Raw genomic sequence first — 19,246 nt, 5'->3', positions numbered from 1 at the left:
TTTAAATTTAACATTGTCCCCAATGTTAATAAAAGTTAAGGAAAAAGTACTCCTCTTCAAAAAGATTCGCTATCCTCCTCCTCATCCTCATCATTAGTTGTGTCCTTTGTTGGTTGTGGGAAAGTTTCCATATCCATCCCCATGTGCTCTACAATAGCCCGTAACATCTACTCCATGTTCCCCATTCATCACTCTCAAGTAGTTCATTCTTTGTGGTAGAGTAATTTGTCTTGGTGGAGCAGATGAACTTACACAGCAGCTTGAGGTTGATGGGTTTGCATCCTCTATACAATCCCCACTGTCTAATGGAACTTAGGTTGAATGATTTCCTCGTCTTGGCTCCATTGTATTCTCGCTTGTTTGCACAACATAGTGATGAACCACGAATACCATAGGCCATCCTTACTAGAACCAATAGTATATAGTATGTTAGTAAAAATTAATTAACTAATGTTAAAGGACTTAATTGAAAGGATGGCATATATTAAGACAGCTCGGTCTTTGTTTACATCACTCGTATGCTTGATTGCCAACATCTTCACTGAAGCAAAGTAGTGCCAAACCTTATGTTCATTCTTGAGAGAACTTGCCTTGAACGGTGCTGGAACCCCTACATAATCTCCATGTGGCTTAAGGTTGCCTAACAAGCTAATTACCTCCTTTAAATCCACCTACCCATTAATGTACTATGTGTACCTATCATTCTCTAAATCTGGGGTATTGTAAAACCTATTTATGGTGTGGCTATCAAATGGTACTTTTTTCCTCTACAAAATGCCACTCCATTTTCACGTTCTACTACATTAGCATAAAACTCCTTAACTACATGAATGACTATCGCCTCAGGTTGTGCACAAAAGGTTTAATATCTTCTTTCCTCAATTATATCTGAGATATGGCTATAATGGTATGGGGCAAATCAATCTTTCTTTCAAGTACTGGAGATTTGTGCAACAAGGATTGTGTGTGTCTGCGTAAAGCCTCAACTTACACAAATTTGATTCTATCAAACCCAGCACTACTTGTCCTAGCTGTTTTTGGGGCCATGGTTCTCTCAAAATTATCCAGTCCATAATTCCTAATTCAAGTCTAGCACTACCAAATACCCACTAATTGCAAAATTTTTATCACAAAGAACCACAATCAAAAACTCTCTCAATTTCTTTCCAACACCTTTAAAATATTACCAATGCAGATAACTATCAAATACCATATAATGTGTAGAAAATTGACAATATCCCAACTAAAAAATCATCAAAATTCTCTAATCCCATTATAAAAACTCCACATGGTTTCAAAGATTTTACCATTACTATTGAAAATAATCAAAACCCAATAAAAAGTATTCACTAAAGGTTTCCTAAGCAATCACTTTCTTCAATATACAAAATCTTAGCAAGAAGTTGAAAGTAACTTACCAAATCCGCACTTTGATAGAGAACTCTTAATAAACACCCTTAAATCTTAAATTCGTTAGCAAGAGTTTTGATGATTTTAGAAAATTTTGTCAATGGGTGTGAAGGAATTTTAAGTTTAAGAGAGAAAATTTTAGAAGGAAAGAAGGGTAAAGGTTTGAAATTTGAGAAAATGGGATTGAGGGGAAAAATACAAGTTTTATAATGGGAGGGGCCCTAAATCTCACTACAGCTAGAAACTCTCAGGTTCAAGGGTCTTTTCAAAATAATATCTCATTACAGCGAGAAACTCTTTGTTTCTCGCCTTGCTTTGAGCTTTTATCTCGCTGTAGCGAGGTTGGATTCTCACTGCAGCGCGTAACTTTCTGTTTCTAGCCTTTTGCTGCACTTTTATTCATTGCAGTTAGAATAGGTTCTTGTTGCAATGAGAAACTTTCTATTTCTTACAGTCTTTCTTTGTATTACTTTCACTGCAGAGAGAATGGAAGTTCGCTGCAGTAAACAATTCTCGAATTGGATGAGTTTTTCAGTTGGGATTTTGTTACAGAAAAAGTGGGTACTCGCTGCAGCGAGAAACTTTCTATTTTGCCCAAATTGTTGTCAAAAATTCATTGTAGCGAAATTTGGTTCTCATTGTAGTAAGAAACTCTCAATGTTACCCCTTTCTTTCTATCAAAAATTAAAAAGAACAAAGTTAAAGCTATATTGTTGTGTATGAAATGATAAGTAAATAAGACAAAAAATTGATAGTATCAAAGCAAAATTGGAATAAAGAGAGAATAAAAGTTTAAAGCATTTTATAACATAATGATTAAACTTTAAAACAAGAGAATTAAGAGTGAAGAACTTGGGTTGCCTCATGAGAAGCACTTGCTTTAAAGTCTTCAGTCAGACTTGTCAAGAACTTAGTGAGGGTTGGCAAGATGGATAACTGAAGGTTGATAGTTAACATTCCCTTTGAAATAATGCTTTAAACATTGTTCATTAACCTTGAATGTTTCATTTGTCTTGCTATGCATTACTTCCATAGCATCGTGCGGAGAAACTTTTGAAACAATAAACGGCCCTGACCACTTTGATTTTAGTTTTCCCGAGAATAATTTCAAGTGAGAATTATACAGTAACACCGATTAACCAAGCTTAAAACTTCGTTCTACTATCTTCCTGTCATGTCATTGCTTTGTTTTCTCTTTATACAATTTGGCATTGCCGTAAGCTTGAAGGCAAAAATTCATTAAGTTCATTTAACGATAACAACCTTTATTCACCCACTGCTTGTAGATCAAAATTTAATTTCTTTACTGCCCAATAAGCATTATGCTCAAGTTCCATCGATAAATAACAAGCTTTTCCAAAGACTAACTTGTATGGAGACATGCCAATTGGTGTCTTGTAAGTAGTCCGATAAGCCCACAATGCATCATCCAACCTTCTTGCCCAGTCCTTTCTTGAGGGACAAATTGTTTTCACCAAAGTCCTTTTGATTTCTCTATTAAACACTTTTGTTTGGCAACTAGTTTAAGGATGGTACGCAGTTGCAACCTTGTGTTTAACTCCATATTTTTTGAGAAGTGCATCAACATATTTGTTACAAAAGTGACTCCTCTCATCACCAATAACTGCCCTTGGAGTGCTAAATTGAGTGAAAATGTTCTTTTTGATGAATTTCATCACAATCTTAAAATCATTGTGAGGAAAGGCTGTCACTTCAACCCACTTGGAGATATAATCTAAGGCAAGCAAGATGTATTTATTGTTGAATAAAATATGAACGGACCTATGAAGTTAATACTCCACACATAAAAAATTTCTATTTGAAGCATGTTGTGGAGAGGCATTTCTCGTTGCATTGAGATGTTACCCACTCTTTGGCACCTGTCACAATGCAAAGCAAACTTGTAAGCATATTTAAACAATGTAGAGCAATACAAACTTGATTGGAGGACTTTAGCAGCAGCTCTTGTTCCCTAAAATGTCCTCCATAATCTAAAGAATGGCAATGATGAAGCATTCTTTGAACGTTCAATCTCCAATCTTGAGAGGTGGTCTACTACTTGATTTTCTTTTCCTTCCTTGTCATGGATCTCTAGATCAAACTCTTGTAACAGTAAGATCCATCTAATCAACCTTAGTTTCAGTCAAATGCAAATACTACAGCTAACAATTCTTTTTCAGTGGTGGTGTAGTGCATTTGAGTTTCAGTCAATGTTTTGCTTGCATAATAAATAGAATGAAAAATTTTGGATTTCCTTTAGCTAGTACTGCCTCTACAGCATAATCATTAGCATCACACATCAACTCAAAAAGAAGATTCTAGTCAGGAAATACAATGATAGAAGCAAATACCAATTTCTTTTTCAATTCTACAAATGCAGCATGACATATATCATCAAATTTAAATGGGACATCTTTCTTTAGCAAATTGCACAAAGGTTTGGAAATTTTTGAAAACTCTTTAATGGACCTCTTATAAAAACCAGCATGACCCAAAAAGCTTCTAATACCTTTCAATGAAGTTGGTGGTGGCAGCCTCTCAATTGCCTTAATTTTGGCTTGGTCAAACTCTAAGCCTCTGCTCAAAACCTTATGCCCCAACACAATGCCTTCTTTAACCATGAAATGACATTTTTCCAAGTTTAGCACTAACTCATTCTCTTCACACCATTGAAGGACCCTAGCAAGGTTCAAAAGATAGTCATCAAAATTATTGCTAATTACAAAAAAATCACCCATAAACACTTCAAGACATTTTTCAACCGTATCCAAAAAAATAGACATCATGCATTTTTGAAAAGTTACTGGAGCATTACACAAACCAAAAAGCATTCTCCTAAAAGCAAAAGTACCGTAAAGATAAGTAAAAGTAGTCTTCTCTTAATCATTAGGGGCAATGGTAATCCGGTTGTAACCAGAGTAACCATTTAAAAAGTAGTAGAATTTCTTACTAGCTATGCGGTCTAACATTTGATCAATAAAGAGAAATAAGAAGTGATCTTTTCTTATTGCTCGATTAAGCCTTTTGTAATCCATACATACTCGCCAGCCAGTCACTGTCCTCGTGGGGATTAGCTCATTGTTCAAATTGGGGACTACAGTTCTCCCACTTTTTTTCAAGACACATTGAATTGGGCTCACCCATGAGCTGTTCGAGATGGGGTAGATGATATCAGCATCCAACCATTTGATGATTTCCTTCTTTACTACCTCCTTTATAATGGGATTGAGTCTTCTTTGGTGCTCAATGGAAGTGTGGTGATCTTCATCCAAAAGGATTTTATGCAAGAAAGTGAAAAAACGAATCCCTTTTATGTTTGTAATAGTCCATCCTATAGCCTTTTTGTGCTCCCTCAATACTCTCAAAAGTTTCACTTCTTGTAAGTTAGTAAGTGCAAAGGAAACAATAATTAGAAGAGTAAATTAACTACCATGGAATGCATACCTCAAATGTGAAGGTAGTGGCTTAAAGTCCAATGTGGCAGGCTCCTCAATGGATGGCTTTGTTGGTGATGATGTAGTAGAAAAATTTAAAGCTTCAAACGGTGTCCACACTTCTCGAGAAGATGCATCCAATAATTTCACACATTCAATAAAATCATAATCCTCTCTCTCGAAACTAGCTATTATAGATGCCTCTAAAGGGTTATGGGGGTAACTTTCTTTAAATACCTCATAGGTGACATTATTGACAACATTCACAGCAAAGCATTCATCATGGTCATTAGGAAACTTTAGAGTTCGAAGAATACTAAATGTTACCTCCTGGTCTTGAACTCTTAATGTAAGCTCTCTTTTTTCTACATTAATAAAAGTTCTTGCGGTGTGTAAAAAAGGTCTCCAAAGTATGATTGGTACCTCTCGATCCTTTTTTATGTCATGAATAATGAAGTCTACCAAGAAAATGAATTTATCCACTTTGACTAACGCGTCCTCCATAATCCATTGAGGATAAATAAGATAGCGATCTGTTAGCTGTAGTGTCACCGTGGTTGGCTTGATTTTCGCCAATCCTAATTTTTGATAAATTGACAAAGGCATCAATTTATGTTGGCCCCTCAGTCACTTAAAGCCTTAACAAAGAACAATGCCCCAGTAGTGCAAGGTATAGTGAAACTCCCCAAATCTTTGAGCTTTGGTGGGAGCTTGTTCTGAATTATGGCACTACATTCCTCAATTAATGCCACAATTTCATACTTGCCAAGTCTTCATTTCTTTGTCAAGATATCTTCCAAAACTTGACATATGAAGGCGTTTGCTTTAATGCTTCACTAAAGGTATATTTATATAGAGCTTTTTGAACACGTCCAAAAATTTTTGAAATTGAGCATCTAAATTTTAGTTCTGGAGACGTTGAGGAAATGAAGGTGGTGGGTTGGTGACTTGTGTATCTTTGACTTGCTCTTACTGAACAAAACTTTCAGTTGCTCTTCATTCTTAATTGGCTTCTCTTGTGGTTATTCTTGCTTATTATTGCTACTAACCAATATTTTCCCACTCCTAAGAGTGATGGCCTTCACATGCTCTTTTCCTTCTCTTCTTGGATTGGTTCTATGTCACTAGGCAATGTTCCTTAAAGCTAAGCATTGACAACATTGGCTAACTGCCCCACTTAAGTCTTAGGATTTTTCAACGAGGCTACTTGATTGTGAATAAAAACATCTATCTTCACCATGTACTGCATGAGTAACTCCTCTATGAAAGGCTTCTTTTCTTGCACTCAAGTCTAGGTTGTTGTGGAAAATGCAAAGGAAAATGTCAACTCGAAATCGATAAAGATCCTTGCTAGTTCCCCTAAGAGAAATTCGAGGGGTTTCTCCACCTTGGGTTATAAGTATTTTCATATGGATTATTCTACTATGGAAAGTTCTGCTGCTTATTGCCAACAAATTGCATTGACTCTGTACTCTTTGGACAATGATCGGTAGCATGCCTTCCACCACAATAATCACAAGAAATAAAGGGACTTTGTACTAAATGGACTCCGCAAACATCAATATTTTTTGTGAGAGTGGCCACTTGGGCTATCAATGCATTGATGGCATATAGTTCATGAACCCAAGCTACCCTCTTTGGTAAAGCTCTCTCAGAATGCCATTGATATTTGTTAGAGGCCATCTCCTCTAAGAGGTCATATGCATCATCAATCGATTTTCCATGAGAATACCTTCAGTTGTTGCATCGATGATAGTCTGAATAGGGTTTAGGAAGCCATTGTAGAAGGTCTGCACTTGCAACTACTTAAGGAGGTTGTGGGGTGGACATCTCCGAAGCTAGTCCTTATACCTCTCCCATGTTTCACATAAAGACTCGGAATCCAACTGCATGAAAGAAGTGATGTCGTTCCTCATCTTCGCAATTTTTATGAGAAGAAAGAACTTGGCTAGAAACTTCTGTGCAAGGTCATCCTAAGTAGTGATGGAGCTAGTGGGAAGAGAGTTCAACCAAACTTTTGCCTTGTCTCGTAATGAGAACGGAAACAACCTTAGTCGTATAGCATCATCGGTGACCCCATTGTGCTTGAATGTGTCATAAATATCCAAAAAAGTAGCAATATGTACATTGAGGTCATCGTTGGGCAGGCTTTCAAGTTGAACTGATGTTTGTATCATTTGGATAATAGCTGGCTTAATCTCCAAGTTGTTAGCCTAAATTGTCGGCCTCCGAATACTTGAATGAAGACCTTGTACCAATGAGACTGCGTAATCTCTCAAGGATCTATTATCTGCTGCTTCATGCTCCTGCACATGTCATTCCCTTTTATTTCTAGCCATGTTTTCATCTTGCTCACCATTTTGGGGATTTTGTCTAAGTAATCTTTGAAAAGTTTCCCGTATTTCCAAATCACACAAAACCCATTCCAAACTTTGCACTCTTATCATATAATGATAGTTTTACGTACCTAAAAACAAAGAAAAATAAAAGTTGAATTAGGACTAGCTTGCTTAGTATTAATATTAGCAAAAGAATAGAAAACAACTCCCCCAGCAACAACGCCAAAAACGTGTTGTGTAAAGTAAATCTTTTACTTGTGTAATATGAGATATGCTCAAAATTAAATGAAAAATACAAGCAAAGACTATGTGTAAGTGCACACGATCACAACAAGTAATATAGTGATAATTAGAGTTTGTCGATCCCTCAAGGAGTTGATCAAATAGTTGCTGCTAATTACTAAAATTGTAACAAGCTAAGTTTTATCCAAGCAAAAAAAGGAACAAGGTATTAAATGAAATAAAATGTCTATATTAACCTAAAGTCTATATTAACCTAAGGATTGCAAGTTAAATGTGTATTGAGGAAATAATGCAATTGAAGTCTTGGACTATAGTTTTAGCAATTGCTTTGTATGCATACAAGAATAATTAACTACTTACTTTTTATGAGAATTAATGTTAGTCTAGGCTCCCTGAGCATGCACAATACTCCGTCGAGTCATCACACAATTGCTTAGCTTCATTAACTATCTATATGTCTATAGAAAATTAACTAAAGCTAAGTTCACTAAGTTTAGGACCTATATTAACTATGTATGATTAATAGGCATATATCTATCCTATTAAATAAGCACCCACTTAATTTTTTAACAAGGAATGAGCATACATTACTCAAATTTAGGTCTTTTTAGATTTGCCTTGTCAGGCATCATCTAAAACCCCATACTCAACTTGTTGGTGATTAAGCAACAAATGAGACAATAATCATAAATTTGAATAAACATTGATATTCTCATAAAAGCAAGTAAAAATGAATCCAAAGTATTCCAATTACACAATAGCATCCACCATAATCCTGAATTAAAAATTTTAGCTCAACATGTTCAAGAGGAAAATACACATTTCAGCAAAGTAAAGCATTATTCTACACAAAGAGTTAGAGCGAGAGAATCAAATCTAGAGTGAGAACATTGTTTGCTACAGCTTTTTGATCCTCCAACTCTTGATTCCTCTCCTTTTTTTCCTTTTTGCTTCTTGCCTCCTTTTGCCCAAAATGATCTCCTCTAATCCTTCTCTTTCTCAGTGCAAAAATATCTATTTATACCTCTCTCTTTTTCAACTTAACATAAAACTCATACAGGAATATTCATTAAATGACGTGTTCTCGCTATAGTGAGAATGGATTTTTGCTGCAACGAAATTCCATCTTACAAATATCCTGCTTTTTGCTACAATGAGAATGGATTCTCGCTGCAGCCCAAATCTTTGTAACTTTAAAGTTAATTTTGCCTTGTTTCTCATTGCAACCAACTTGAATTCTTGCTGCCGTGAGAAACTCTCTAACTTTGAAGCTTAATTCTATCTTGTTTCTCACTGAAACCAACTTTCATTCTCGCTACAGCAAAAAACTCTCTGCTCAATGCAGTATGCTATAGTCCTCACTCTTCAGCTTTATTGTTGGCCATGATTTGTTTTGATCTAGGTGATTAATGTGATTGTGTAAAGCTTGGAGGAGGAGGAGAGAAGTGATAGATGAAACTTTTTTAAGAAAAAGTATCTTCTATTTTTTTATTCAAATCTCTTCTCTTTTTGTTAAAACTCTTAGCTCAAAGGTTTAATAAAAAACAAACACCTTTGAATTAATCTTGACCATCCATTTAGAGTTATAGATGCATCAAACATACTCCATAATTATCGAAATTAAAATTAAAGAATAAATAATTTAATTCTTTAATTATCATTTAAATTTCTTGATAAAATAAAACTCCTTATTAAATAATAACTCTTATTTTATTATTATCCATCTTTATTTAAAAAATTAATAATAAATAAAAGAGTAATAGTCAAACATGGAGTCTTTTTTTATCAATATCGATGACTAGATTCATTTTGTAATAATCCTCCTAAAATTATCTTAATTTAAGACAACTCTTATCTTTAATTATAACAAAAAAAAATTTTATCTTAAATTAAGACAAACATATTTTCTTATCTAAATTAAGACCAAACATGTTTTCTTGTCTAAATTAAGACAAACATGTTAAAGCTATCATTTTTGTACACAATTTAATTAATCAAATTAAAACATACATTCCAACTTAAACAAGCTAAATTCTATGAAGCTAAGCGGGGTATCTATTTGGATGTAAATATTCCAAGCCTCAATAAACTTAGAATTATTCTTAATTCTCATTAAAAATAATTCAAGCTTATTAACCATGAAATCACTCCACCATAGATTCATGGTTGCAGTCTTGGATTAACTATAATTACAAGAAACAATTCAATATTTGATATTAATTATTAGTTGTCCAATTGCAAACCTTATATTGTAAACCCTTACAATTATGACAAAAGGTGAAATTACTGTTTTACCTTTTATGTCAATTTTGTCCTTTAGTATCAAATTTCATTCAATTAGTGATTCAATACTCTAGATCTACTCTTTTGAGTATATAGATGTGATGAGTAGCTAATTCATCAATCCACTGGGCATAGATCAATCACCAATTTTCCTAAAATCACTAAAAGTGATGTTAAAGCTATGAACCCCATTATTTGGATATATGTTCCCAGATGTTCATCTCGATTATAATCTCAAAATATGGAGTCTAGATCAATGCTTTATGATGATCATGCTCGTGGTAAATCAAAGATTTTAAGGAGATTAAGATTTCAATTCTACTATAAACAAATGCATAAGTGTGACATCAAGATTTATGTAACGGTTAAACTTAAATTTGATTCTCAAATGATTCCATTTCTTGTAATAGTGTCATTACTCAAAGTCAACCATTTCGATGATTTGAGACTCATCATTCCCTTGAAATGAATCATATTCATTTCGTTAAAAGTAATCTGGACACTATAGCCTTAACATAATAAAGTAACTAGCTTTATTATATAGCTGTAAACAATTTTTAGATTCAACTAAAATACATGTCTCCTATGTATGACTTTTTATACAAATGTATTTTAATATCTCAATAGAATCTTCGTACCTTAATAACTACATAATAAATGCTTACTAAAACAAACTCTTCGTCTTATTATCAAAATATACTTTCATTACAAATAAATTTAATGAAATTAAGCATGAGAATATACTTACTTTCCAAGGCACCATATTCTCAAAATTCTTAAGCAAGTGTTCAACATCAAAGTTTTAGCTCATCCTCTCGGCTTTCCATTAGTTCAAGATTCACCTTGATTAGACTTTTGTAGCTCGATTTATGCCTTAAAATTTCAACATGTTCAGTTGCCTTTTAAGCCCACTTGCACCATCTTTTGCATTTATGCTCCAAGTCCTTGCATATCCTTCAACATTAAGGGATTAAATAATCAGAGGCTGAGATGAGGGATTTTACAAGAAATTAAACTAAAATTGCATAAATGAAAATTGATACCTTATAAGTTAAACTACCACTTAAAAGCATAGAAATTTCTTAAGGATTACAAAAAAAAAAAGCCTTAAAAGACTTAGCAAAATTCAAGCTCCAAAGGTGCTTATGATGACTTCGTATAATAAAGTAATCAAATGACCACCTTGATGAAGAGATTAGCTCAATAAACTTGCAAAGGCGAGCTTTCTCGAATAGTTCTCTAGGTGAGAAATTGTCCCTGGATCCCACTAGTACGATGAACAAATTCGGAGAACAATCTCCATAAAAGGTTTTCATTTGACATGTTATTGATGTTTACACCATACATCTAATGATGTCATCATGTGCACAATGCAATAACAAACCTAGTTCATTAATAAAACAAATAAATAATGATTAAGGAAACAAAAGAATAAAATTAAAAATTAATAATCCAATAGGATAACACATGATTAGATGGTATTGTTAGTAAAACGAGGGTCACTTAGGTGCTAACCCTTCCCCGTGTGTACTCCTGAACTCAACTCTAAAATACGTAGACTAGATTTTGTTCTTTGGACGAACCTAAAATCAATTTAGGATCTCATCAAATAGGATTGATTTAGTAAGTGATCAATCACACCTAAATAAAAAAGATTAATGACGACTCCTAAATTTGCACATCTAGTGACACGTTATCGACGTTTACGCCATGCATCTAATGATGGCATCATGTGCATGATTTGCAATAATAAACTTTAGTTCGTTAATAAAATAAAAAAATAATGATTAAGGAAACATAATAATAAAATTAAAAATTAATGCTCCAATAGGATAACACATGATTAGATGGTACTATTTGTAGAACGGGCATAAAAAAGGTGCTAATCCTTTCTTGTGCATAAACGTACTCCTAAACCTAATTTTAAAATGCACAGATCAAATTTTGTTCTTTAGACGAACCTAAAATCAATTTACAATATCGAATAGAACTTATTTAGTAGGTGACCAATCACACCTAGAAAAAAAATTGGTGGTGACTCCACTAAGGTCTTTAGAGAGTAGAGCCATTAATTAATCATAGGTTATCCTAAGTCTTAAATAATTTAGTGTTTTCTTTAGTATTAAGCATTTATTTTGTGTATTTTTGTTTGATGCATTTATTGTTTTATTGTTTTTATTTTATTACTTTTAAATAATTGTATCAATCAAAGGTTGGAACATTCTTTCACACATATGACACATCTTTCATTCATGCATAAGCCTTCAACCTGACCTATATCCTTTGTTAAAAGGGAGTTTAGTAGCTATGTTCCTATGAGATGATAACCTCTATATAGGCCAGTCCCACTCAAATTGAACCTAGTCCATTAGAAGCTTTGAATGGGTGAGGATCGAGGTGCCTTTCTAGTTTAAGTGGACAATTTGAGAACCTTTAGCTTCTTTTAAACCAAAACTCAGCATATAGAATACCATGAGTAGCCTCTTCCTAGGCAAAGCCTTACTTATGAGAATATACCCTTTGATTAGGAACATGTGAAAAAATCTTTTCACATTTTATTCTAAATTCCTTCCCACAAAATAATAAAAAGTATCATGGAATAAATAGCGTCTAATGACGTAATAAATACTCATGATGTTAATTACCATTTTTCATTTCTTTTTTTTCTTCTTCTTCTTTAAATACAAATTATTTTAATTTTCATTGGATTTTTTTCACCATACTAACTTGAGTTTATTTTTGTTGCTACTGTTATTTTTACATGCTCACATTTGTATCAATCACAATTTCCTATAGGGGAAATATTGGCTATGCAACATCTATTAACCAAACAAAACACTTCTCTTAAGGGGGTGGAAACTACCAAGTCTAGCTCCTTCTTGGAGTGCTCAATACACAAATTAGTTACAAAGTTTGGAGATAAAAAAGAATGTGTAACACCAGGGTCATACAATACATGTGCATTAATAGAACAAATGGGTAATATACTTGTAACCACTGTATTAGATGTTGTCCATCTTGTTAAATCGAAGCATAAACTCTAGCCTATCCACTACCAGCAATACCCTATGCTCCAGATCTAGATCCTTAAGCTCTACCCGGAATAACTATACTAGTGCCTCTACCTCTACCTCCTTTAGTGCCTCTAATAGGCTGTGCAAAAACAGGTGGGCCTAGCAAAGCTACCTGTGCATGCCCCTAAGTATCTCCCTGAGATGAATGGCTTAACGAGCACACTCTGGCAAAATGTCCAAACTGTCCACAGTTGTAACATGAAGTGGAACCTTGCATGCACTATCTCTTATGCGTCCTACCGTTAGTAGAACATGAAGGAAAAGAAGGAAAACACTACCTAATACTTCATTGACCCTGTGGTGCAATCCATCTATGGCCTCTACTATCTCTATCTCTCATAATCTCTTTCCCTTGATGGGATCCCTGTGAACCTCTATGATAGCCTTGTCGACTTGAAGAATCTCTACAACCTTGATGACCTCTAGTCTTGGCCCTCTTGGGCTTAGGGCCATCTAACCGTCCTTCTCCATCATTAAGCTCCAACCTCTGTGCATAATTCACCGTTCTAGAATAGCTAATGAAATCATGCGACATTATAACTCTATATAAAAGGCGTAATAAACCATTCACGAACCTCTGAGTTCACTTCTTCTTTATAACTGTCAAGTATGGGGCATATCTAGCCAGCTTTGTGAACTTCACACTGTACTCTACCACTAACATGCTTGGCGTCTACACTAAGGTCTCAAACTCATGTGCTTTAGCTTCTCGCACACTGCCTAGCAGAAAACGCTCTAAGAATGCTATGTTAAACTCATCCCAAGTCATCGAAGTAGCATCTGTGCTTCTATTGCTGAGTAACATCTCATACCATTGTCGGACTACCTTACTAAACCTGAAAATGGCAAACTCCACTAATCTCTTACTATTATAACTAAGTGCATTAGATATCACTTTTGTCTCATCTAAGAACTCTTAAGCATCTTCGATCGCATCAGATCTTAAAAACCATGGAGGTCCCAGCCTCATGAACTTTGTCAATGAAACCTCAGATGGGACTATAGTAATCCCCAACTACTGAGAAGTCATCTAGACTCTGTGAATTAGAGGAAACCTAAATAGTAGGGTGGCCCTTACCTCGTCTCCTCTAGTCTAATATCTCTTGAGATAGTAACTTTATGGTTTAACTGACTCCCTATAAACAAGCAACTAAATCCCCTAAGGTAACTACCCTTGTCAAGGGTGCTACAACTTGTAGAGCTTGTCCCTCAACTACTACCTTAAGACCCTATCCCTCTATTTTTCAATTAGCAGGGGTATCTGTTCTCCCCAAGCTAGCTGCCTTACCATGTCTGTCACTACCCCAAGCAATGAGCATACGTGGTTTATCAATAGTCTTTGCGAGAGCCTCGCACTCTGTCGCACCTTTAGCTCTAGCTCATGTCCTAGGCGACATGTTTCAACTAGACAAGAGCAATTTATATCATAAAACTCGGCACCATTAACTTACAGCAATGCTAGACATATTTCTTTAATATAAAAAGGGTTAAATAAACAAAGAATTATATGTGGGTTTCCTGTTCTTGGTTTGTGCCTGGATACACAAAACAAAAATAAGATTCCTACATACGATTCCAAACATTCTGTTGACAACTAAAGAAATTCCTAAGACTCTATGAACCTAAAGTTTTAATACCAACTTTGTCACATCCCATTTCTTAAAGGGATTGTGACTAGCGTATAAACCCAAATGAGCATTACCTGCTATGGCCAAGAAAGCCTCTTGCCATAACGTCATTAAACAATTCCTCATTACATACGAAAACCTCTTATAACATCCATTTACACACAAAAATATCAAGTATGCATTCATAAAACTCATTATAGAATTAAGGAACTTCTCAAATTAATTGTATAAGCTCAAGCATTTGGTATGCATATATATACGAAAAAGTGCCATAATCATAGAGCACACCAACATTAGCTGTCAACAACACCTTCGAGTGTCCATGTAAGCTCTCGAGCTACCACCATAATCTCATACATAACATTATCAATATAAAATGTCCACATAGAAACATTAATATAAACATGTTCATAGTTTATAAACACAAACATAAAGTAAAAAATCGACTCATCAGCGGAACATGACTGACCCTCTAAGCATCAAGTGGTTGCTAGACACCTGTCAAAGAATGAAGATCAAACACTGGTATCCATGACACTAGCTACTATCAAATGCAATCACTAATCTACAATAAAATAAATGGGCAAAATAACGTGTGAGTCCCAAAAACTTTGTGAATGGATATGGGAAGGGGACAAGCCAGGGGATGAGAGTATTTCATAAATATGCACTTGTAATCTCATATCTCACATAAACAATTTAATCATAGAATTTATAAAACATGTTATTTGAACACATTTGGTTAGTATACGTATGAAAACATGTCATTATAGACCTTTGAGAATCCTTTACCTTTGAAATTCTCATCAAATTCAGCCAAAAGACCTATTTTGTACTAAAACTGTCAATACATTCTTGAATGTATCGATACTTTCATACATTTATCGATACATTAGTAAAATATATTAATACATTTCACATAAAAAGCCTCCTAAAGCATTCTGTTTAAAATGTATCAATACTTAACCCCTATGTATCGATACTCTCAGCCCAAAACCCAAATTTCTAGGGTAAGATTCTCCATTTTTACCATTCCTTAAGTTTTCCTACCTCTTAAGACTTTCTCTAAGGCTTAGCCTTTCTCACTAAGCACATTTTCATGTCATCATAGAGTACAGATCATGAGCAATGCTCAAACAACATCAATACGCAACATGTCATAAACATAATAATTATGGTCATTCCATAAACATTAAACTTATACTTTATGATGATATGGCCCCTATCAGCCTTGGGGCAGCAATGAATAGTCCCATTGCACCTTGGATGTTTATGATGTATTATAGGAGTGAAGTCATCACTTGCACCCTGTGAGAGTGGAATTAATATCACTCATAGAATTCTCATACTCGTAGCATTAGGTGTATGGAATGTCCTTCACATACCAGCTTGCTCATCTCATAAGGCATATGGAAAATACATCATATACATAATCTCATGGCATTCATCATGCTTTCTCAATCATCTCATGTAGTATATGGAATATACATCATAAACATTATCTCATGACATTTATCATTCATACTCAATCACATCATATGGTAATGGAATTTACATTTTATATACAATCTTATAGTATACATCATGCATACTTAATCATCTCATACGATCTATGGAATTTACATCATATATATAATATTATGGCAATCATCATACCAAACATACACATTATAACATCTATAAATAAGCATACAATATCTCGTACCCACACTAGTCCGAAGACTAGAGTAATTGAGTGGATTTCAATCATAAGGTGCTTGTCCCTCTTTGTTGAAATCTAATACATAGTAAAGTATTTACATACGTAGTAGATTCGTAAACAGTTTGAAAACTATTAGATGAATCATATCACAATCCCTAAAAATTTACCTTTTTTTTGAAAATCAATTTTCATTCTTGAAACTCAAATCCTTTGATAACCACTTTAAAAATATCATGTCAACATACGAAAATAATCCTTTTCATAGAAATCATGCTAGCTTTACATATCAAAATAATTTGAAAGTGGTGTATCCACTCACCTAGTTGGAGATTCAATTCCTAACTCCAATCACAACTCTGTTTCAATGAAATTCATGGATTTTTCACGCGTTCTTACCAAACAACATTCATTACAATCATTTTCTAGAATAAGAATTTTGTAATAATCATTCTAGGTTTTTTCAAAACTACTCGATTTTGGCTAGACTAATTTTCTAACCAAAACACATGCTTAGAAACCCATAAATCCTCCATCCTTACCTTAGGTGAAACTAGAGGCTTAAGAAAGTCACAGTCTTTAAGATTTAATCACCAACAAAAAAATTGGGCAATAAAACAAATATTTAATTTCTGAAAATCCAAAGCTAAAAGATTTAAAAGCTAAAACTGTTATCTTTTTTCATAAAAACTCAAATCTAAGCTTTAGAATCATAAAGTGGAATTTTGAGTTAAAAATGTGTTGAAGGAACTTAAGAATAGGTGTTTTACCTTGCAAATGCAACTAAGGTTGCCAACCCTCAAAAAAATGTGATATATTTATAAGCTATAGTATGAAAGTATTTTTTACCCCTCTTATTTTTCTGAAATCGATAAAATGTATTAATACATTAGCCCATGTATCGATACATTTGGTTTTGCAGAAAATATATTAATACATTATGAACATGTATCGATACATGTTCATCAGAAACAAATTCTAGGCTAAATGTATTAATAAATCATGAACATGTATCGATATATTTGAGACAGAATGCAATTTTCTATCACAGATTGCTTACAAAACCTACCCAACTTATTTATATTAAATACTATTTAAGCAAATGTCTTCTTTACTTTTTACTCTCCATTTACTTAAGTTATTTAATGTAAAAAACCAAACAACCCTCTATTTGGATTCAATAAAGCTATTAAAAAAATCAAATCTAATTTTTGATTTCAAGAACAAAATCGAAAAAGTTTGACTAAAATTAAATTTGCGATTCCCATTTACTAAAGCAAACGTACTCCAAAAATAATGAAAAAATCATTTTTGATCATCTAAAAGTCAAGGAAATTATTATCACTAATTTTTATTTCCAAAAGATTGTTCTATAAAAATCATATATTTTGACTCCTTCTAAACTTAGAAAATTTTCTGCTTCAAAAGTGACAAACAACTGAAAGTGTCAATAGATTCTTTTGAAGGTTAAAACTAAGTTTGATATTCAAAATATGTAATCTATATGCTTACCTAAGGATTTCCTAACTTATCCTCTTACTTAAGGTGGGATTTCACACAATTAGTATGGTAGATATACCTATTGTAAGGAGTTTGTAGATTTATTCCCAAAAGAGTTAGTTGAATTACCTCCATAGCAAAAAATGGAATTTTATGTAAACTTGGTGCAAGACACCAGTCTAATTTCTATACCAAATTACCTCCATAACGAAAAATAGAATTTTATGTAAACTTGATGCAAGACACCAACCTTATTTCTATACCACCATACCTGATGGCACCGGTCAAGTTTAAGGAACTAAGGATTAGTTAAAGAATTTACTGGACAATGGCTTTATTCGCCCTAACGTTTTGCTATAGGGTGCACCAGTATTGTTTCTGAAGAAGAAAGATGGTTCGATGAGGCTTTATATCGACTACAGAAAGTTGAACAAAGTAACCATCAAGAACAAGTATCCCTTCCCATGTATCGATGATTTGTTTGATCAATTGCAAGGCACTAAGTGTTCCTCTAAGATTGATTTATAATTAGGGTATCACGAGTTAAGGATTAGACGTGTAAATGATAACTCTATAATATAGAGTTATTTGAGCTTAATTTTGATAGTAATTTAGCTTAATTCTTGTAGTAATGCATAGAAATTGCTTGACTCGACAAATCATCTCATCACCTAAAACATGGACTGATGCCTCTACATGATTGGCAAAGGGTTGTCATTGACATTTGGCTTAGCTTTTTTTGCAAAGTTTAACAATCCAACCTTGACTAGATTTTGCACCTTATATTTTGAGGTTGTGCAACTCTCTGTGGAATGACCTTGAGTCCCATAGTAGTAGTCACAATAAACATTAGTATCACACCATTTTAAATAATTAGGTTTTAAAGGGTCCACATAGACTGGTGCCATAAGGTGACTTTGGATAAGTTAAGGAAGCCAATCTGTATATGATATGAGAATAAGCTTAAAATGGGTATTTTTTAAATTATTTGTGGGTCCATTATAACTGTTCTTAGAGTTGTTTGGTTAAGCAGATTAGGTTAGTGGTGAAGATGTTGGTGGATGGACACTTGCTTGGAACATTGGCTATGGAGTCCATTAGTAGGGATAAAGGTTTTGGGAGATGTTATTTAAAATGGGGTAGTAAGGTTGGTAAATGGGATAAGGTTGATAAAGGGGTGTAACATCTTGCCTGATGCCCTTCATATACAATTGCTTGTGCTTATCCTTCCTTCTTATTTGGCATACTGCCTTTTCCAAGATTGGTAAAATTTCTTCTTTCATTCTTGTCGTGCATCACGTTCTCAATTATTTTTCCTTGTAAAACCATGTCTGTGAAATTCTTCGCGGCATATCTAATCATATTTTCATAATATAGTGCTTGTAAAGTGTTAACAAACATGAATGTTATTTCCTTCTTAGTCAATGATGGCTAAACTTGTGAAGCAACATCTTTCAACTTTTAAACATAGTCTAGAAAGCTTTTTATAGCTTTCTTTTCCATGCTTTGTAGGGTCAGACAATCTTCAGCTATGTCTATAAAAATGTAAACGAGTAACGTACCCACTATTTTTGAGGTACCCAACCCAAAACCGTTTAGCTATTAAGATATCCAAACCCTATTAAAACTGTATAAA

The 19,246-nt window shown here is 33.9% G+C and overlaps 1 non-coding gene across 1 annotated transcript; it reads left to right on the top strand.

Annotated features, from left to right (window-relative positions):
• Positions 1 to 6,656: 6,656 nt before the first annotated feature.
• On the top strand, positions 6,657 to 6,763 carry LOC149526473 (small nucleolar RNA R71). Its single transcript, XR_016351973.1, has one exon. It is a non-coding gene; the product is annotated as a small nucleolar RNA R71 (small nucleolar RNA).
• Positions 6,764 to 19,246: the final 12,483 nt, after the last annotated feature.

Source organism: Theobroma umbraticum, unplaced genomic scaffold (genome assembly GCF_002168275.2).
Source record: "Theobroma umbraticum cultivar Fairchild unplaced genomic scaffold, ASM216827v3 scaffold_12.0, whole genome shotgun sequence".
In the NCBI taxonomy this organism is placed as follows: Eukaryota; Viridiplantae; Streptophyta; class Magnoliopsida; order Malvales; family Malvaceae; genus Theobroma; species Theobroma umbraticum.
This window is presented reverse-complemented; position numbering and strand designations above follow the sequence as displayed.